The following is a 23490-nucleotide window of genomic DNA, read 5'->3' on the forward strand; positions in this document are numbered from 1 at the left end:
GTCGGTATTTTCAATTAGGAGAGATTAAGAAAGTGTGCAATGTTTTAATTAAGTTTAAGATTGTTTCATGATCCTAGAGCCAAGCTGGTTTTTTGTCTGTACATTCAACTGTTTACCAACTTTTAGAAACATATTGATGACTTTTAGAAAAGTACTGATGAGTGTAATTACTGCTGTGTTATTCAACCTAAAGCATATGTAATCTCCCGGCCAAATCTTGAATGGTTTTTGAGAACACAGAAGTTTTTTGTATTAAAAACTAACTTTCTTCTATTCGATTCTTAAATGCAGGTGTTACTCAGGGCTCAGTGTTTGGTCCATTATTGTTTTCTAAAAAAAAAACTCGATGGAAGAGACGGAAGGAACGTTATGCAATGAAATATTGTTCAGAAGAACTGATGACTCTTGTGATTCGAACCAACTTTTGAAATGTGTATCATGTGTGTTATGGTGAACTTGTTGCTCCTTATACAAAGACGTTTATGTCCTCTATGTACTTTAGATAAAGAAGATGAATATCATTTTATATTGAAATGTCCCAATTACTGTAACTTAAGAGAAAAATTCCTTGTTGTAAGTTGTATTATATTAAACCCTCTCTCTTTAAATTAATTCTATTATTGTCAATAAAAAATGTTAAAGGATTTGTGTTATTTAGGTAAATATATTAAAAATGTTTTTGTAATCAGAAAACTTCATGTATAAACTTGCCTTTTTTCAAGTGACCAGTATATGCATTATAACATGTGTATATTAATTGTATATATCTATGAGCTGTACAGCTGTTGACCAATAAACAATACAATATTGACTAATTAGGAACTATTGTGGGGAAATTAAATCACTAAATAAATAAACTGAGTATTATCTTACATTTGGGGACTTGTTGTATTTGAAATAATTTGATATGTTGTATAATGATTTAACTTACTTTAGCCATATAGGTTAGAACCTATAGCATAACTTTACGAAGAGTTAAAGGACAAACTTTCAACTAGAATTCAACCTTTATACTTTAGATAAACGTCAGAGGGCATTAAATCAATGTTGAAACAACGTCAAATTTCAACGTTCATTCAATGTCGGAATTTCAATCCATTCAATTTCATAATCATCCACATTTCAACGTCATTTCAATGTTGAAGGCTGTTAAACAACGTTGAAATATGTGCTGGAATAGCAAACCCAATGGGATTATACATCAAACATTTTTAGTGTGTAAAAAATATTTATTAGCAAAACAATCCTTAATGAATAATCTTTTATCGTTGAACTTATTTAATATAATTGAAGTAAATTTAATTGATACCAATGGGGTGATAAATCTTTGTCCTATGGTGAAAATGTAAAAACATTTAAAGAATAAGTCTCCGCATATCAAAATAATCTCAAAACTTTGAGCACATTTTTTGATCCAGTCTAAAGTTTTCTTTTAAAAAACACATCTATTGTTAAGTGTGTACATCGTTTGGTGCATATATATTTACATTTGTAATAATTTTTTTAAAACTCTATATTTACTATAAGTTTTCTACCATCATTTGTTTTATGAGTATTAGTAATATTACATGACAAGTTTTTCACTAAATAAAATTGAATCGCCCCTGCTAAAAGGGGAATCTGAAAAATTGTGTACAGATATACCCATCATGCATCATAATTTACAATGTTATTTTCAGTATAGTGTGTTTCTTGAATAAATATGACTTCAATATTACTATCATTTATCCAGGCATACAATTTTAGACGTTTTTCTGCAGTAATTCACCCCCTGCAGTTAAAATGAGTTAAGCTTGTCTATTACATTAAATGAAGTATACTGATAAAGCTTACTATAGCTTAGTTCTTATTTTTCCTCGTTGATGTCCTGGAGCTGTTGCTGGATCCTGACTTAGGGTTGCTTCCAGAATTTCACTCATCACGGTAACTTTAGACGAAATCAACGCATCAGATTTTAAAGCGCTTGGCGTCCAGGACGGTTTCTGATTTGCGGACTGCCTCCGTGCTGCCAAGGTCTCCTAACCTAATTGATTTCACATGCTGGAAAGCATCTTCAGCTCAAGGAAACGTCTGTCCGAAGACTTTGAGATCCGATGGAAAGAACTTGAATTTGATAAAGGGTTGTCTTGAAAGCATCTTCAGCTGAAGGAAACGTCTGTCCGAAGACTTTGAGATCCGATGGAAAGAATTTTAATTGGATAAAGGGTTGTCTTTTCCAGAGAAGCAAACGATACTGTAATCGTATAGTGGTTATTGTAACGTCGCGGCACCAATGTAATCATATAGTGGTTATTACTTTTATTTAAACCAAGAATCCCATGATATTCTTAATTAGGTCTCTAGTCGCTAAAGATAAGTAAGTCTCAAATCCGTCAGTTTTCTTAGTCTAAATCCAATTCTCCGTAACAATGAAAATGTTCTAGAAATTAATATCAACGCTCAATCACTCTATCAAATATTTACGTATATTTCAAAACCACACCGGCTAACTTCCAGCTACATGTAAATGAAAATTTAACACTTGTTATGGATCCATAGATTTATTAATGAACAAATGTTATATACACAAATATACAGTTATACAAACTTCCCATTATCACCATCCTTTCCAAGTTACAACGTAAATGTAAGCCTGTCTTAAAGTTAATTGGAAGTCAAAGTAACCCAAAACTAATGCCAACCCACTTAGCACGGACTAAACGCCTAGCATGCTGCACAATGGAAATTTACGGGACAATAAACAAAATACTTAGCGAGGCAATGTCCGAGACGGGAAGTGGAGACTGGGGCTCGCCCATCTACCCGGGGAAGTGAGCTAACTCGAACCTTAGAGAAGATTCCACGTCAACTGCCGGACAAAGGCAAATACACCGCGTTCCAGGGGTGTGTTTCTTTTAACCAATCAGAACGACTATATGTATTTATAACTCGAACTAGCTTTTCGCCACATCATTATGAATAACACAGACACTTTCCGAATGATAGTTAAACGAATACAACCAATCATATTTATCGTTACGTTTTGCTTAATCTATAGAAAACATGTGCTTGACATGTGACTAATGCTAAATATTATCCTATCACAATATCATCCTGCTCAGAGACGTATACTATTTGCAACGCGTTGAAGATAATAGGTTAATCCTTCATTTGATTTATTTGATACTGTGGAAGATTTTTGTTGTGTAAAAGGAATAACCGGCTAAAACTAATTTTGGTCTGTTTTTTAAATACATGTAAACAATAGAGTTGTCTTCCTTGATTCGCTCACGGGGTCATTTTAGGTTACAGAACCACCGAAAAGACAACGCCCGCGAACAGCTCAGGTCGATCAGCCCATCATCATTTAACAGTTTCAGCCTTGCAGGTAATATGTCCACGAATCTGTCCAAGGGACTATGATACGTCTTAAACTACTGTACGTCTTACTCTTGGAATTTGTCATAATATTAGGTCAATTTCAAGTAAAGATCTCGTGGGCCTAAATGACTCCGAGTGTGTTTTATCCATTATGACGTCATAAGTGATTTGATGATATTTTTTCCCGTACTTTACGGCTTTGAAGGAAATATTGTGGAAAAATAAACAATTTCTAGACATATAGTCTATATTGATTGATGCCATTGATGGGGGAAGTTATCACGATACTTACAAGTATATTCAATTTGACATCATTTTAAAGAGCTTGTTTAGTGGCTCTTTTTTGAGAGAACGTAGGCATCCTAGATATATTCCATTGGCCCTACTCAAAAATGGACCAAACTGATTGTTTTGTTACTTTTATCACATGTTTATCCCAATATACGGTGGATATCACTCATGGGATAAATTTTTGATATTCCACTGTGTGTTCTTACGCCACGTGACGTCATAGTTAATCATTGCGTAGGCTTAGACAGTTGATTGACGTAGAATGAAAAAGTAAATAATTAATTCAGTTGAGGGGTGTTGAGATATAAATTTGAAACATTTAATGTTGTTTCAGTTATTTGTCATGAATTCATAAAAAAATGTTCGAAAATGAATGTTTGTTAAACTTCAAGGAACTTTTTTTCCATGCGTAACGTTGTTGACGTGTTGTAAATAATGTGTTGTGCGGCTCACAATCACAATTTTTACAGAAAAAGTTGGGATTAACAAAATACTTGGTAAAACATGTGATAAAAAGAATCTCTCATGATTTGCGATGGTATATGATTTTTATCCAACTCGTTGTGTGTTTTCTATCCCCTCGCCAAGGCTCGGGGATAGAAAACACACAACTCGTTGGATAAAAATCATATACCATCGCAAATCATGAGAGATCCTATATATATCCTACATATTACATAGAAAATGACAGTCTAAAACATGATTTCCATGGTGTTTACTAAAAATTTTAAGCCCTGATACACCCTATCAAACAAGCTACTGGTATGAAGCATCATTAAAAGGATTTATCTTGAATTTCATAAACCTGTTGGCACCTTTCATTTAAGTACTAGATCTTTTTTTTTTTTGGCTATTGGAGGCACTGTACATGTAGCTCCCAGGTCGTTCATCCAAATTTTTTCAGGCCAGAAGTTACAGACCTAGCTGCAGCTATCCTTGCATCTTCAGAATCCACATGTTGTCTATCCGTTACACTGCGTTGAAAGCAGTGTAACGGATAGAAAATCTGTGGGTTCCGACGATGCTATCCTTGTATAAACAAGTATCTTTGACAAACCTGAATTTCCTTTTCTGGGTATTGGGGGGGGGGGGGGGTTCACTTTCCTCAAAGTTCTACTTGCGTGCTACCAGTTCTCGCCAAGTACCATTTCTCTACAATGCATTGTTACAACATTTTTCGCATATAATATTAATATGTGTCAATGAAGTGATGTAGCAAATCACTGGCAAGAAACGGTTCTTGGCAAGAACTGATCTTATGCCAGCATACATTACATGTATAAATGATCTCTCTTGATTTGTAATGTTAATATACAGTGTATATGTGATTTGTACCCCAATGAGTTTTGAGATTTTCATTGAGTTGTGAGATTAAAGCCAACAGAGTCCGCTAATTCTTTTTATGCTTATGTCCTTTTAATGTCTCTTGATGTCATGTTCATTCATTATTGTTAAGTCCATAAGTGAGGCCCTTAGAGATTGTAACCATTTCAACAATAATTAGGGTCTTCCGTTTTCAACGGAAGACCCTCTTGTTATTCTTCGGTTTCTTTCTATTATTATTAGGGTCTTCCGTTTTCCAACGGAAGACCCTTTTGTTTTTCTACGGTTTCTTTTTTTAGGGTTTTCCGTTTTTCAACGGAAAACCCTTCTGTTATTCTACTGTTTCTTATTATTATTTTTTTTTTTTTCCCGCAAATTTTGTGCACGAGATTTCTCGAACATTTTTTGTATGATTGCTATGAAACTTTCAGGGTATGTAGATGATATTAATATCTCTAGACGTTTTTTTCAAATTTTTAAAATTCACTTCCGGTTATGAGTTATTGCCCTTTAATTGAAAATTGGGGGGTCTTTTGTCCAGAGTTGATCTCGGGAACTACAGATGATAGATGCATGAAATTTGGCGAAATTGTCGGTAACATTTTATAGTTTTGCTGGCATGAAAATTTTGGTAATTTCTTCGTTAGTTTTTGAGCTATTTGTCGCCAAAGTTTAAGATTTTTTCGGGGCTGAAATTTTGTTGCTTTTTGTATTATAACCTTTTAACTAAAAATATTTTGTTAATACATATAGAACAAAAGTTGTTTAGAATAACGAGAGCTTTCATTTAAAATTAAGAAAAAAGGGCTGGCCCCTATAATTAGGGGTCAGCAGCTCATACACGTATTTTTCTGATAGCAAAAATCGTTATCATTTTATGAAAAAAAATTAATTCAGTTATTGTTAATATATTAAATAATGTCATTTGGTATCAAATTTAAAAAGTTCTGTGCCCTATTTTTTTCAAATTTCATAAAACAAATATGTGTGAATCGTAACGTTACATGAACGAGTTAATTTGTCTACATAGACACACAAGCGAACAAATGCCACTTTAAGGCCCAGGCATATACTGCATTACGTTGTGTTGCGTCTTAGATAAATAGTTGTGATTCAATTTCATTTTTTTCATCTATATCATTTATGAATTCAATGAACACACATTATTTTAACGTTCTATGTGCAACTATTTGTCGGGGCGCCCCTGTTTGTAACCCCCGCGCGCGCGCCGAATGTAAACAGTAACGAACGGCATTGTAGAAAAGAGAGAGCCGTAATGCAGAAGAGAAGTTGTGTATTCTTTCGACGTACAAATGCATTTTCAATTAACTGTGAAACATATGAACATGCACAGGGAACAATACTACATATTTGATTAAGGAGGATATTTTTCTCGTGTGAATCGTTTACGAGGAAATTCTGACAGCCACACTTCTGTCGACGATCAGCCGTTGATAAGCTACGAGTAATAAAGGGGAAAAGATGGACATTAAAGTGTGTGATTTATGTGGATGTTACTGAAGAAGGTGAGGCTTTTACTCCTTTTAAAGTTTAAAAAAGTTAAAGTTAAAATTTAGTATATAGTATAGATGTACATGTAAGTACGTGCACACTGTTTGTTTTTGTTATGGTGTGGGTGTTTGTTTACTAGGCTAACGTGTAATTTTTACATGTTTCATGGATGTTTAGACTCGCTCGAGGTTCATGGGGGACTGGAAAGGGTAACTGAATTTATCTATTTAAAAAAATAACAGATTTTCAACTCAAAATTCAAAGCAGGGTCTAATTAGAAACATATCATATATTCTTGTGCAGAAGACTCCAAATGTAGTCATGAATATCCTGTAGACATAACTTCAAGTAAATAAAATTGTATACTTCAGACTTCAGAGTTAAAACATGACTTTAATATCTTTATGATGCCAATCATTGTATCATTAGAAAGGTTTAGCAGACCAACGGGTACCCGGTACATGTACTTGTACATGTAGGTTACAAGTTAGAACTATGCGTACTATTCTACCAGTTCACATAATTTTTCTTGTTTAGCAGTTATGATGTGTACTTAAATTGTCCTTGTTAATGTTTTAAATGTAATTTTTTATTCTCTTTTTTTAATCTGACTACTGGCAGTACTGGCCTGCGAGCAGTTCTCGTCGAGGACCATTTCTCGCTGGTGCACTGTAACATCATATTTTCGTATATAATTTTATGTGTTGATAAAATGACGTAACAATGCACTGGTGAGAAATGGTACTCGGCGAGAACTGATCGCACGCCAATATTGATTAATTACAGACAAAAACTGAAGGTTGCGCGTGTTATTTTTTATTGAACAACATTGTTTAAAATAATTCTTTATATATGTGATGATCAGACCGGTTTGAATACCAGTGCCAGATAGCTCAGTTGGTAGAGCACCTGACTAGAGATTCAGGGGGCCCAGGTTCAAATTCCGGTTTGGTCCTTCATTATTTCTCCCATCCTGTTACAATATTGGTGTTGTGACCAACCCCTGAAACTAACAGGTTAACTCCTGCCAGGGGTGATCTTCGAGGGTGAAGATCATTTAAGGGGGAAGGAATGTGACGGTCAGACTGGTTTGAATACCGGTGCCAGATACATGTAGCTCAGTTGGTAGAGCACTTGACTAGAGATTCAGAGGGCCAGGTTCGAATCCCAGTTTGTTCCGTCGTTATTTCTCCCATCTTTTACATATACATGTATATCAGATATATGACAGATGATTAAGGTCATCACATGTTTTGCAAGATGCAATAAGTGTTAAAAACCTTTACTTTACAACACAATACATATAAGTGAATATTTATGTTTCCTGTTATTGTTTGGTGTGGTTTTCTTGACAGTGTCGCATAAACAATTTACCCGCTCCTAAAACACAAACTTTCTTTTTGAGGATTCAGCTTACCGCTGATTGGCTGCTGTTGCAGCAGACAAATAAGATATGCACGCACAAAACACAATGAACTTATCAGAGAATGAGTTGAGTTTATTTCAACTGTTGGAATTTGGGGTTGTTTTTTTTAAATGTATACTTGTGACAAAACATATATGTGGTACATACAGCTGTAGCTTTGTGAAGAAAATTTTGGTTAGACCATATATACCTATCATGCAAGTAAATGATATTTACAAAAAACTTGCAATTTATGGCGCACGAAATATACGCTAGTTTTATAAAGATTGACATACATGTAATGTACCACATTCTGTGAAAAATAATCTATTAAAAATTCTTCATTAAGTTTACTCATACATGTTTTATGCTTATTACACATAGTATTGTTTTTAAAACATGTAATTTATAAGAAAATAAGCAAAAACCCTTGCTAAATTTATTTGCAAAAAAAAAAAACACAGTAGAATTGATAAAAAATGGTATACCAGAAGCTAATACCAGTAAATGTACTTTGACGCTGTTCGGTGGGTAATATTCGTTTGTAATTTACGAATTGAAATATTGACTGTTGCACTACAAGTACGGTAATAAACTCTCTCTCTCTCAAACTCTCTCTCTCTCAATTTGATAAGTGTTTATACCTATGAAAATTTTTTAATATTATATTATGACTTGATATGCAAATTTTTGATCTTGTACTGCCTAAATGTTATGTCATGTATTTGGATATGTCATACCTATTACACTGCATGGTCAGTGTATTTTTTCCAGAAATACTATGCATATGTTAATGCAAACACAGCTATTACTAGTACATGTATGTAAACACAGCTAATTATTTTTTTTTTTATTTCAGCTCAAAACAGACTCTTGTTACCACATGGCTTTTACCAGTACCTGTTGATTCTTGTGGGTCAGCTCCTGAGATTAACCTGTCACCTCTATCCACATGCATATTCCTTGTGTTCTACAGACTATTTACCGGTAATTCAAATTAAATCCGATAATGCATAAACAATAATGGAACTTGAAGAAAGCATCATGCCATGTTGTGGTTTGTGTTTGATAAGAAATTATGAAAACAAAATTAAGGCTGTTTATAAAGAAATTCATAATTGCTGTGAAAATTTGTTTTTCAATAAAAGTATGCAATTATGTTTCCTTTATTTTTTATTTCATAAAGATATTTAGATGTGTTTACATAATTGAAAATCCCCCCCCCCCCTCTATTTAATTGTCTGCATTAAGATTACATGTAGGATATGTAAATGTACATTTGACTTTGAAATAACATCTGCTATGATAATTACTTTTGAAATGAACAAGAAACAACCTATTTCTACCTTTCTAAGGTATATATGCATAAAAAAAAGTAGAAAAACATGTCAAATTTGAAAATTTTTCATTGAAATCAACTCGATCTGTCTCCAGCTACCTGGGTGTGTTTGAATTTAATTTTAATTTAAGGCAGATGTCTAACTTGTAGGTTGTAACTTACTGTTTTAGCATGGTTAGAAGGAGACTAGAAATCAGAATAGATTAGATATTCACTAAATATGATTGTTAGCTTACTTTTTTCATGAAAACAAGAAATCACAAGCAGGACAGCTGTCTATTTGTTAATTAAAATGGTACAAATCATACAATAAACAAATAAAGATCAAATTTTAGAATCATTGATGATTGTTTTCATATGTGTGAGAAATTACTCAAGGAAATTGCCACACGTTTTATAAAATTAGGTAAAACATTTCAAACCATGACTTTTTATGAAAATCAAAAGATTGGGGGGTGGGGGGTATACATGTAAGGGTATTTCTAAGTGATGTGAAGCTTTTATCATGATTATATCATGTAGGGGTATGTTGTATTGAATAAGGTTTCTTTTTAAAGGTGGTTGAACAAAAGTTGACCTCTAAAAGGTCAGGTAAAGATGTTTTACTATGGAGAACCCTGTAAATCTGTGTTTACTAAAGGAAATTGGAAATGGTGGGTTCACTTAAATGGCCATATTTTTATTAAACCTCAATGGAATTGGCAATATGTGGTATTCTTTTTCTCAGAATTGCATTAGCTTTCTTAGTCTTTTCATAAAAATGTTAGTGTACTAAGTTAAAGGTACAAGGAACAGTTTCGGATAAAGTACCGTCAATATTTTTGTAAAATTGAGAGTGACTGTACTTGAAGGTTTATCATTGTTGCGTAGATTCATGAAATGAATTTTAATGATTATCAATAGTTAGAGGGATGTCTCTTGTTGGAATTGGTAAGCAATATTAAGGCCCCTGATTTTAAGTACATGAGAAGCAGAAATAAATTGTGAAACTTGCGGCTATGACAGATATGTTGACTTTACAGTGAAATTGAAGGTTACAAACGGGAGGTTATATAACATGAAATGTAGGTGGATGGGATATTATATGCCTATTTAGTATTTACTGGGTATGAGGACAATAGCAAGTGTATTGTCCCCAAAGACAGCAACTATTTAATGAGGCAAAGCCAAGGGAAATAGTTGCTGTGGAGTGGGACAATAAACTTGCTATTGTCCGAATAGTCAGTTAATTGGTATTTCATTATACAGAAGAAAACTTTATTTGTCAGCGATGCACAATTTCTTGATGATAAATAAATTAGAGTTAAATCAAACTTTGTATTTAATGATGCGATCTTATTAGGTCAGAGGTGTTCCGAGTTTAAGGTGATATGGGACACTTCCATGTTGTGACGTATTGTTTATCGAAATAAACAATAAAATAAAGTGTAATTATATAAGTACATGTAATTTCTTTTCAAAAATGGTCACATAACTCCTTAGCACAGTGGGTTAGAGGGTTACTAGGAACCTGTAAGTCATGAGTTCGAATCCCGCTGGGGTTTTTACAATTTTTACCTTTTCAAATATTTTTAAAAGCTATTTTTTGGTTAAATATTGTAAATATTGATGACTATTCACCATGGGCAGATAGCATGGATACTATTTTAAATTCGATAAAAAGGATTGTTTATGCGGGCGCCTTCTAGTGATCAATTTGTCCGTCTGTCCATCCGAGATGGCTTGACAGGAGCATAGCTTCTCTCCCCTTGGCCCAATCTGGCTCATACCTCATCCACAGGGTTCCTTTGGTTGAAGGATGTGCAGTGACCTTGAACCATGTTTTTAGGTATAAGGTTATGGTCATAGCAGAATTATATATATATAAAATCCTTGTCTGGGGCATATCTTTTTTCCCTTTGGTCCAATCTGGCTAATACTCACAGAGTGTCTCTATGGTTAAACGATGTGCAGTGACCTTGCATGAAATTTCTAGGTAAAGGGTGAAGATCATATCGGATCATGCAAAAATCCTTTTTTGAGAGCATATATAATTTCTACTAACCCTTATTTGGCTCAGACTTCACATAAGCAGAGCGTTTGAGTAAAGGGTGAAAGGGTGTGTAGTGACCTTGAACCTATTTTCAGTGAAAAGAAACTGTGAAGGTCATAGCAGAATTATATTTTTAAAAATCCTTGTCCGGAGTATATCTTCTCTCCCTTTGCTCCATTCAGCCTCATACTTCACCCACATGATGCCTTTGATCAAAATATATGCAATGACCTCGAATGATATTTGTAGATGAAGAGTCAAGGTCATATCAGATCACACAAAAATCCATATTTTAAGAGCATAGATATACTCTCCTTTTAGCCCCAATTTGGCTAATATTTTACCTTTACAGAGTTTATTGGTTAATGGCGTGCAGTGTCCTTGAACCAAGTCTGTCAATGTGAAGCCAAGGTCATAGCAGATCTTTTTAAAATTAGTTTTAGACAGTAGATTATTTTCCAAATATGCTTAATCTTGGTCAGATTGAACAAAAATGCATGTATGTTAGGAGGAATGAAATTGAATTAAAAGTTCTATGCCAGCTGGAAAAATTTCAAGTTATAGCTCAAGGTCAAAGCAGAATTCTCTGAAATTACATAAGCGGGGCCCTTTGAAATGTTCACCATTTCAATGTTGTCTGGTTCATAGTAATTTTACATAGAAAATTACTAACAGAGGTACAGTAAAGTAAACTTAACATCGATAAGTTTCTGACAATTAATGATGCAACGAGCACACGGTACGAAAGGTCAACCCTTTTAAAAGCAGTGAAGAGAAAAAGTTGCTCTGAATTATGTTTTAAACAAAATTGATTTTTTACGTAAATTTAAAATTTTGCATTCTGGGTTAAGAAAAAAGATGTTAGTTCAAGGTAAAGTAAACTTGTACCTTAAAATGAAGTCAAATTTGTTAAGTCGTACTTTAACACATTGGTTTTTTTTGTTAAGTCGTTCTTGAAATGGTTATGGGTTTTTGGTTAAGTCGTACTTAAAAACATTCGGATTATGTTAAGTTGTACCAAAAATCATTCGATTTTTTTTATCTTTTTGTACTTAGGTTTCTTTGTTACTAGATAAAGAACTCTGCTTCTTAGACGTACTTCTAGCGTTGCTTTCGACATTAGCGGAAAACCCACTCGTTGCTTTGCAACGAGCTTTGCTCTAGTTTCTTATTCTTATTATTAGGGTCTTCCGTTTCCAACGGAAGACCCTCTTGTTATTCTATTGTTTCTTTTTATTATTAGGGTTTTCCGTTTTTCAACGGAAAACCCTTCTGTTATTCTACTGTTTCTTATTATTATTTTTTTTTTCCCGCAAATTTTGTGCACGAGATTTCTCGAACATTTTTTGTCTGATTGCTATGAAACTTTCAGGGTATGTAGATGATATTAATATCTCTAGACGTTTTTTTCAAATTTTTAAAATTTACTTCCGGTTATGAGTTATTGCCCTTTAATTGAAAATTTGGGGGTCTTTTGTCCAGAGTTGATCTCGGGAACTACAGATGGTAGATGCATGAAATTTGGCGAAATTGTCGGTAACATTTTATAGTTTTGCTGGCGTGAAAATTTTGGTCATTTCGTTGTTAGTTTTTGAGCTATTTGTCGCCAAAGTTTAAGATTTTTTCGGGGCTGAAATTTTGTTGCTTTTTGTATTATAACCTTTAAACTAAAAATATTTTGTTAATACATATAGAACAAAAGTTGTTTAGAATAACGAGAGCTTTCATTTAAAATTAAGAAAAAAGGGCTGGCCCCTATAATTAGGGGTCAGCAGCTCATACACGTATTTTTCTGATAGCAAAAATCGTTATCATTTTATGAAAAAAAATTAATTCAGTTATTGTTAATATATTAAATAATGTCATTTGGTATCAAATTTAAAAAGTTCTGTGCCCTATTTTTTTTCAAATTTCATAAAACAAATATGTGTGAATCGTAACGTTACATGAACGAGTTAATTTGTCTACATAGACACACAAGCGAACAAATGCCACTTTAAGGCCCAGGCATATACTGCATTACGTTGTGTTGCGTCTTAGATAAATAGTTGTGATTCAATTTCATTTTTTTCATTTGTATCATTTATGAATTCAATGAACACACATTATTTTAACGTTCTATGTGCAACTATTTGTCGGGGCGCCCCTGTTTGTAACCCCCGCGCGCGCGCCGAATGTTAACAGTAACGAACGGCATTGTAGAAAAGAGAGAGCCGTAATGCAGAAGAGAAGTTGTGTATTCTTTCGACGTACAAATGCATTTTCAATTTACTGTGAAACATATGAACATGCACAGGGAACAATACTACATATTTGTTTAAGGAGGATATTTTTCTCGTGTGAATCGTTTACGAGGAAATTCTGACAGCCACACTTCTGTCGACGATCAGCCGTTGATAAGCTACGAGTAATAAAGGGGAAAAGATGGACATTAAAGTGTGTGATTTATGTGGATGTTACTGAAGAAGGTGAGGCTTTTACTCCTTTTAAAGTTTAAAAAAGATAAAGTTAAAATTTAGTATATAGTATAGATGTACATGTAAGTACGTGCACACTGTTTGTTTTTGTTATGGTGTGGGTGTTTGTTTACTAGGCTAACGTGTAATTTTTACATGTTACATGGATGTTTAGACTCGCTCGAGGTTCATGGGGGACTGGAAAGGGTAACTGAATTTATCTATTTAAAAAAATAACAGATTGTAAATTTTCAACTCAAAATTCAAAGCAGGGTCTAATTAGAAACATATCATATATTCTTGTGCAGAAGACTCCAAATGTAGTCATGAATATCCTGTAGACATAACTTCAAGTAAATAAAATTGTATACTTCAGACTTCAGAGTTAAAACATGACTTTAATATCTTTATGATGCCAATCATTGTATCATTAGAAAGGTTTAGCAGACCAACGGGTACCCGGTACATGTACTTGTACATGTAGGTTACAAGTTAGAACTATGCGGTCTAATTAGAAACATATCATATATTCTTGTGCAGAAGACTCCAAATGTAGTCATGAATATCCTGTAGACATAACTTCAAGTAAATAAAATTGTATACTTCAGACTTCAGAGTTAAAACATGACTTTAATATCTTTATGATGCCAATCATTGTATCATTAAAGAGGTATAGCAGACCAACGGGTACCCGGTACATGTACTTGTACATGTAGGTTACAAGTTAGAACTATGCCTACCATTCTACCAGTTCACATAATTTTTCTTGTTTAGCAGTTATGATGTGTACTTAAATTGTCCTTGTTAATGTTTTAAATGTAATTTTTTATTCTCTTTTTTTAATCTGACTACTGGCAGTACTGGCCTGCGAGCAGTTCTCTTCGAGGACCATTTCTCGCTGGTGCACTGTAACATCATATTTTCGTATATAATTTTATGTGTTGATAAAATGACGTAACAATGCACTGGTGAGAAATGGTACTCGGCGAGAACTGATCGCACGCCAATATTGATTAATTACAGACAAAAACTGAAGGTTGCGCGTGTTATTTTTTATTGAACAACATTGTTTAAAATAATTCTTTATATATGTGATGATCAGACGGGTTTGAATACCAGTGCCAGATAGCTCAGTTGGTAGAGCACCTGACTAGAGATTCAGGGGGCCCAGGTTCAAATCCCGGTTTGGTCCTTCATTATTTCTCCCATCCTGTTACAATATTGGTGTTGTGACCAACCCCTGGAACTAACAGGTTAACTCCTGCCAGGGGTGATCTTCGAGGGTGAAGATCATTTAAGGGGGAAGGAATGTGACGGTCAGACTGGTTTGAATACCGGTGCCAGATACATGTAGCTCAGTTGGTAGAGCACTTGACTAGAGATTCAGAGGGCCAGGTTCGAATCCCACTTTGTTCCGTCGTTATTTCTCCCATCTTTTACATATACATGTATATCAGATATATGACAGATGATTAAGGGTCATCACATGTTTTGCAAGATGCAATAAGTGTTAAAAACCTTTACTTTACAACACAATACATATAAGTGAATATTTATGTTTCCTGTTATTATTTGGTGTGGTTTTCTTGACAGTGTCGCAGAAACAATTTACCCGCTCCTAAAACACAAACTTTCTTTTTGTGGATTCAGCTTACCGCTGATTGGCTGCTGTTGCAGCAGACAAATAAGATATGCACGCACAAAACACAATGAACTTATCAGAGAATGAGTTGAGTTTATTTCAACTGTTGGAATTTGGGGTTGTTTTTTTTAAATGTATACTTGTGACAAAACATATATGTGGTACATACAGCTGTAGCTTTGTGAAGAAAATTTTGGTTAGACCATATATACCTATCATGCAAGTAAATGATATTTACAAAAAACTTGCAATTTATGGCGCACGAAATATACGCTAGTTTTATAAAGATTGACATACATGTAATGTACCACATTCTGTGAAAAAAAATTTATTAAAAATTCTTCATTAAGTTTACTCATACATGTTTTATGCTTATTACACATAGTATTGTTTTTAAAACATGTAATTTATAAGAAAATAAGCAAAAACCCTTGCTAAATTTATTTGCAAAAAAGAAAAAACACAGTAGAATTGATAAGAAATGGTATACCAGAAGCTAATACCAGTACATGTACTTTGACGCTGTTCGGTGGGTAATATTCGTTTGTAATTTACGAATTGAAATATTGACTGTTGCACTACAAGTACGGTAATAAACTCTCTCTCTCTCTCTCAAACTCTCTCTCTCTCAATTTGATAAGTGTTTATACCTATGAAAATTTTTTAATATTATATTATGACTTGATATGCAAATTTTTGATCTTGTACTGCCTAAATGTTATGTCATGTATTGGGATATGTCATACCTATTACACTGCATGGTCAGTGTATTTTTTCCAGAAATACTATGCATATGTTAATGTAAACACAGCTGTTACTAGTACATGTATGTAAACACAGCTAATTATTTTTTTTTTTATTTCAGCTCAAAACAGACTCTTGTTACCACATGGCTTTTACCGGTACCTGTTGATTCTTGTGGGTCAGCTCCTGAGATTAACCTGTCACCTCTATCCACATGCATATTCCTTGTGTTCTACAGACTATTTACCGGTAATTCAAATTAAATCCGATAATGCATAAACAATAATGGAACTTGAAGAAAGCATCATGCCATGTTGTGGTTTGTGTTTGATAAGAAATTATGAAAACAAAATTAAGGCTGTTTATAAAGAAATTCATAATTGCTGTGAAAATTTGTTTTTCAATAAAAGTATGCAATTATGTTTCCTTTATTTTTTATTTCATAAAGATATTTAGATGTGTTTACATAATTGAAAAATCCCCCCCCCCCCCCCTCTATTTAATTGTCTGCATTAAGATTACATGTAGGATATGTAAATGTACATTTGACTTTGAAATAACATCTGCTATGATAATTACTTTTGAAATGAACCAGAAACAACCTATTTCTACCTTTCTAAGGTATATATGCATAAAAAAAAGTAGAAAAACATGTCAAATTTGAAAATTTTTCATTGAAATCAACTCGATCTGTCTCCAGCTACCTGGGTGTGTTTGAATTTAATTTTAATTTAAGGCAGATGTCTAACTTGTAGGTTGTAACTTACTGTTTTAGCATGGTTAGAAGGAGACTAGAAATCAGAATAGATTAGATATTCACTAAATATGATTGTTAGCTTACTTTTTTCATGAAAACAAGAAATCACAAGCAGGACAGCTGTCTATTTGTTAATTAAAATGGTACAAATCATACAATAAACAAATAAAGATCAAATTTTAGAATCATTGATGATTGTTTTCATATGTGTGAGAAATTACTCAAGGAAATTGCCACACGTCTCATAAAATTAGGTAAAACATTTCAAACCATGACTTTTTATGAAAATCAAAAGATTGGGGGGTGGGGGGTATACATGTAAGGGTATTTCTAAGTGATGTGAAGCTTTTATCATGATTATATCATGTAAGGGTATGTTGTATTGAATAAGGTTTCTTTTTAAAGGTGGTTGAACAAAAGTTGACCTCTAAAAGGTCAGGTAAAGATGTTTTACTATGGAGAACCCTGTAAATCTGTGTTTACTAAAGGAAATTGGAAATGGTGGGTTCACTTAAATGGCCATATTTTTATTAAACCTCAATGGAATTGGCAATATGTGGTATTCTTTTTCTCAGAATTGCATTAGCTTTCTTAGTCTTTTCATAAAAATGTTAGTGTACTAAGTTAAAGGTACAAGGAACAGTTTCGGATAAAGTACCGTCAATATTTTTGTAAAATTGAGAGTGACTGTACTTGGAGGTTTATCATTGTTGCGTAGATTCATGAAATGAATTTTAATGATTATCAATAGTTAGAGGGATGTCTCTTGTTGGAATTGGTAAGCAATATTAAGGCCCCTAATTTTAAGTACATGAGAAGCAGAAATAAATTGTGAAACTTGCGGCTATGACAGATATGTTGACTAAATTTACAGTGAAATTGAAGGTTACAAACGGGAGGTTATATAACATGAAATGTAGGTGGATGGGATATTATATGCCTATTTAGTATTTACTGGGTATGAGGACAATAGCAAGTTTATTGTCCCCCAAGACAGCAACTATTTAATGAGGCAAAGCCAAGGGAAATAGTTGCTGTGGAGTGGGACAATAAACTTGCTATTGTCCGAATAGTCAGTTAATTGGTATTTCATTATACAGAAGAAAACTTTATTTGTCAGCGATGCACAATTTCTTGATGATAAACAAATTAGAGTTAAATCAAACTTTGTATTTAATGATGCGATCTTATTAGGTCAGAGGTGTTCCGAGTTTAAGGTGATATGGGACACTTCCATGTTGTGACGTATTGTTTATCGAAATAAACAATAAAATAAAGTGTAATTATATAAGTACATGTAGTTTCTTTTCAAAAGTTGTCACATAACTCCTTAGCACAGTGGGTTAGAGGGTTACTAGGAACCTGTAAGTCATGAGTTCGAATCCCGCTGGGGTTTTTACAATTTTTACCTTTTCAAATATTTTTAAAAGCTATTTTTTGGTTAAATATTGTAAATATTGATGACTATTCACCATGGGCAGATAGCATGGATACTATTTTAAATTAGATAAAAAGGCATGTTTATGCGGGCGCCTTCTAGTGATCAATTTGTCCGTCTGTCCATCCGAGATGGCTTGACAGGAGCATAGCTTCTCTCCCCTTGGCCCAATCTGGCTCATACCTCATCCACAGGGTTCCTTTGGTTGAAGGATGTGCAGTGACCTTGAACCATGTTTTTAGGTATAAGGTTAAGGTCATAGCAGAATTATATATATAAAATCCTTGTCTGGGGCATATCTTTTTTCCCTTTGGTCCAATCTGGCTAATACTCACAGAGTGTCTCTATGGTTAAACGATGTGCAGTGACCTTGCATGAAATTTCTAGGTAACGGGTGAAGATCATATCGGATCATGCAAAAATCCTTTTTTGAGAGCATATATAATTTCTACTAACCCCTATTTGGCTCAGACTGCACATAAGCAGAGCTTTTGAGTAAAGGGTGAAAGGGTGTGTAGTGACCTTGAACCTATTTTCAGTGAAAAGAAACTGTGAAGGTCATACCAGAATTATATTTTTAAAAATCCTTGTCCGGAGTATATCTTCTCTCCCTTTGCTCCATTCAGCCTCATACTTCACCCACATGATGCCTTTGATCAAAATATATGCAATGACCTCGAATGATATTTGTAGATGAAGAGTCAAGGTCATATCAGATCACACAAAAATCCATATTTTAAGAGCATAGATATACTCTCCTTTTAGCCCCTATTTGGCTAATATTTTACCTTTACAGAGTTTATCGCTTAATGGCGTGCAGTGACCTTGAACCAAGTCTGTCAATGTGAAGGTCATAGCAGATCTTTTTAAAATTAGTTTTAGATAGTAGATTATTTTCCAAATATTCTTAATCTTGGTCAGATTGAACAAAAATGCATGTATGTTAAGGGGAATGAAATTGAATTAAAAGTTCTATGCCAGCTGGAAAAATTTCTATAGGTTAGGTCAAAGCAGAATTCTCTGAAATAACGTAAGCGGGGCCCTTTGAAATGTTCACCATTTCAATGTTGTCTGGTTCATAGTAATTTTACATAAAAAATATTAGTGATTCAGCGATAGTCGCCGACGATCGAAAAATCGTCGTTAGACTGCTACCGATGCCGACAATCGATAGCTGAAAGCTGACATCGATAGTCGGTAAACATTTGACTAAAATTTGAACTCGCGGTACACAAATCCGTTTTGTGCCGGTTCTATGCATTTTTTAATTTCCGAAAAGAACGATAACTCTAAATAAAGTTCAAAGTTAAAATGGCTGAGCAAAGTGGGCAGGACGCGACGACAGGGTCCCAGATCTACCCTTAACTAAGGACAACCCGGTCGGTAGTCCGAAATATTTGACGTGTTCCTGGCTTTTTAAACGATTTTGATATTTAACATGCCAGGCAAGTAAAATATCAAAATCGTTTAAAAGCCAGGTAAACGTCAGATATTTCGGACTTCCCGGTAGGTTGTATGGAAATAGTTTGGCTTCACTACGAAAAAAAAAAGTAGACAGAACTTATATGTGGTGGTAGTCAGTTATTCTGCAAACTCTGTAGAAAACGTATGCCAAAAAAGGTAAATAGAAAAAAATGTCAGCTTCACACCACGACTTGCACGTCACATGTTAGACATATTTTGTTGCTTTGCGCGGTCAGTGAAGTTTGCCAGTTCTATTTTATAAATTAATTTTTTTTTATGATCAGCGTTTACGATAATTTAAAATCCAAGATCTAGAATGAGATGGTCTTAGGAGGACACAATAGTGTTTTTGAAAATGAATAAGGATTTGTACACGTGAAAAATTGAAAACTGAATAGTGGTAAATACCTGGTACATGTTCTGTATTTTTTCTTATAAAAAATTGATACTTGAACAGAAAGTTCATAACTTACTACGGCATTAATTGTTATAATAGTAATAACACTCTGTCACATAACAGAAACTTTTAATCTGCAAAAGCTGAATGCCTATAATGCCCTATATTGAAATACAAAACTTCTATTGACTTATTGTGTTATTTATCTCGAAACAAAATCCATCTAGCTGAAAATATAACTTCTCGTTTATGATTTAATAATAATAATAATAATAGAGGTTTGAAACAGAAGTGCATTTATGACCATATTTATTAAAGTTCATTTTGCAAATGCCTATGTTAGTTATATTTGCTTGAATATACTAGAAGTACGTGTACATAATTAATACATGTAACTATAAATTCAGTAAGTTGAAAATCTCCGATTATTTTCGATTATGAATCGAAATGGTGTTTCCGATTCGATTCGATAATCGATAGTGTTTTCTGTCCGATTCTGAAACACTAGAAAATATTCACAGAAGTACAGTAAAGTAAACTTTACATCGATAAGTTTCTGACAATTAATAACGCAACGAGCACAAAGTACGAAAGGTCAACCTTTTGAAAAGCAGTGAAGAGGAAAATTTGCTCAGAATTATGTTTTAAACAAAATTGATTTTTTACATAAATTTTAATTTTGCATTCTGGGTTAAGAAAAAAGATGTTAGTTCAAGGTAAAGTAAACTTGTACCTAAAATGAAGTCAAATGTGTTAAGTCGTACTTAAACACATTGTTTTTTTTTGTTAAGTCATTCTTTAAATGGTTAAAGGTTTTTGGTTAAGTCGTACTTAAAAACATTCGGACCATGTTAAGTTGTACCAAGAATCATTCGATTTTTTTTATCTTTTTGTTCTTACGTTTCTTTGTTACTAGATTAAGAACTCTGCTTCTTAGACGTACTTCTAGCGTTGCTTTCGACATTAGCGGAAAACCCACTCGTTGCTTTGCAACGAGCTTTGCTCTAGTTATTATTATTATTCTTTTTCTTTATTTTTCTGACTTTTTTAAAGCTTAATATCTCAAAAAGTTTTCAACAGATTAACATGAAACTTTCAGGGATTATGTACCATTATCGTCCCTAAAAGATGATCAATTTTCAACTACAACGTCACTTCCATTTCAACGTTACGTCAATTTTTATATTTTAAAAACGTGATTTTGTCCAGGGCGTTTTTCAAAAACGCTTCAAGATAGAGACTTGGAATTTTTTGTGTTGAAGCATTGATCGTTTTTATTTGGACAAAAGGCTGGAATTTAGTTTCCGTCACTTCCGGTCTAAACCGGAAGTGTTTTAAAATTTTCGAATTTTCGAATTTTTCGTTTTAATTTAAAATGTTTACGAGGTTTGTAGAGTTGTTCATGCTGAATACGAAACTGAAATCCGTTTGAAAATCGGACGATGCATTACAGAGATATCGGGGTTTAAAAATTGATTTTTCCGGAAATTTTGTTTCCACGTCCTTGGTTTAAAAAATAGCGTAATGTTAATAGAAAAATTAACTTGTACCAAAAATAATTGTTAAGTCTTACTTAGACACATTCGGATTTTTTTTTGTTAAGTTGTTCTTAAAATCAAGAAGGTTTTTGTTAAGTTGTACTTAAAATCATTCGGATTTTGTTAAGTCGTACCAGGAATAATTCGATTTTTTCATCTTTTTATTTTACTTTCTCTTGTTACTGGTTTAAGAGCTCTGCTTCTTACAGGAACTTCCAGCTTTACTTCCGACATTAACGGGAGACCCACTCGTTGCTTTGCAACGAGCTTTGCTCTAGTTATTATTCTTTTTATTTTTTTTCCAACTCAAATATTTCAAAAACGCTTGCATCGATTGTTTTGAAATTTACAGGTTTAATGTGTATCTAATAGATCTCTAAGATATGAAAAAAATTTTGATGACGTCATCAAATTCGTCAGATATTGACGTTTTTCACGTTTTAAAAAGTGATTTTGTCCGGAACTTTTCTCATTTTCGATTTAAGATAAAGCTTTGAGATTTACAGAGAATATAGAACTACCTTTTTACTTATGACATAAGGCTGGAAACTAAATTTGGACACTTCCGGTCGAAACCGGAAGCAAAACCAATTTTTTTGAAATTTCATGTTTTTGAATTTTAAAAATTAAACAAACGTATCTGACGGTAATTTTCATGCTGATTACGAAACTGAAAACCGTTTTTAGATCAGACGATTCATTACAGAGATATCCGGGTTTAAAAATTGATTTTTCCGGAAATTTTGATTCCGTGTTCTTGGTTTAAAAAATAGCATAATGTTCAAACTAAAATTAACTCGTACCAAAAAAAATTGTTAAGTCGTACTCGAACACATTCGGATTTTTTAGTTTAGTCGTTCTTGAAATCAAAAAAGATTTTTGTTAATTCGTACTCAAAATAATTCGGATTTTGTTAAGTCGTACCAGGAATAATTCGATTTTTTTTATCTTTTTATTTTAGTTACTCTTGTTATTGGTTTAAGAGCTCTGCTTCTTACAGGAACTTCCAGCTTTGCTTCCTACATCAACGGAAGACCTACTCGTTGCTTTGCAACGAGCTTTGCTCTAGTTATTATTAGGGTCTTCCGTTTTCAACGGAAGACCCTCTTGTTATTCTTCGGTTTCTTTCTATTATTATTATTATTCTTTTTATTTTTTTTTCTGACTCCTTTTTGGTTTTATAACTCAAAAAGTTTACAACCGATTTTAATGAAACTTTCAGAGATTATGTGCAATTATAATACCTCAAAGTTTATGAAGTTTCTTCGAAAACATCACTTCCGTTTTAACGTTACGTCATTTTTAAAATTTTCAAAAAGTCATTTTGTCCGCTGCGTTTCTCAAAAACGCTTTAAGATAGAGGCTTGAAATTTTCAATGGTTATGATTTGGTCGATTTACCTCTGTAATAAGGCTCGAAATGAAAATCTGTCACTTCCGGTCTAAACCGGAAGTGAAACAAATTTTTCGAAAAAATGAATTTTCTGATCAAATCAAAAATGAATATGCGTTTTGTAGAACTTATTAAGCTGAATCTAACACTGAAAGCCGTTTTAAAATCGGACGATGCATTACAGAGATATCGGGGTTTAAAAATTGATTTTTCCGGAAATTTTGATTCCGCGTCCTTGGTTTAAAAAATAGCGTAATGTTTATAGTAAAGTTAACTCGTACCAAAAATAATTGTTAAGTCGTACTTAAACACATTCGGATTTTTTTTGTTAAGTCGTTCAAAAAATCAAAAAAAGGTTTTGTTAATTCGTACTTAAAATCATTCGGAATTGTTAAGTCGT

General features: G+C 33.4%; 2 long non-coding RNA genes across 2 annotated transcripts; both read left to right on the forward strand.

The window, feature by feature from the left end:
* The first annotated feature begins 5340 nt into the window (after positions 1–5340).
* On the forward strand, positions 5341–9049 carry LOC128171995 (uncharacterized). Its single transcript, XR_008242181.1, has 2 exons — positions 5341–6500; positions 8751–9049. It is a non-coding gene; the product is annotated as an uncharacterized LOC128171995 (long non-coding RNA).
* A 4399-nt stretch (positions 9050–13448) lies between these two features.
* Positions 13449–16526, forward strand: LOC128171996 (uncharacterized). Its single transcript, XR_008242182.1, has 2 exons — positions 13449–13730; positions 16226–16526. It is a non-coding gene; the product is annotated as an uncharacterized LOC128171996 (long non-coding RNA).
* The last annotated feature ends 6964 nt before the right edge of the window (positions 16527–23490 follow it).

Source organism: Crassostrea angulata, chromosome 2 (assembly GCF_025612915.1).
Source record: "Crassostrea angulata isolate pt1a10 chromosome 2, ASM2561291v2, whole genome shotgun sequence".
Lineage (NCBI taxonomy): Eukaryota > Metazoa > Mollusca > Bivalvia > Ostreida > Ostreidae > Magallana > Magallana angulata.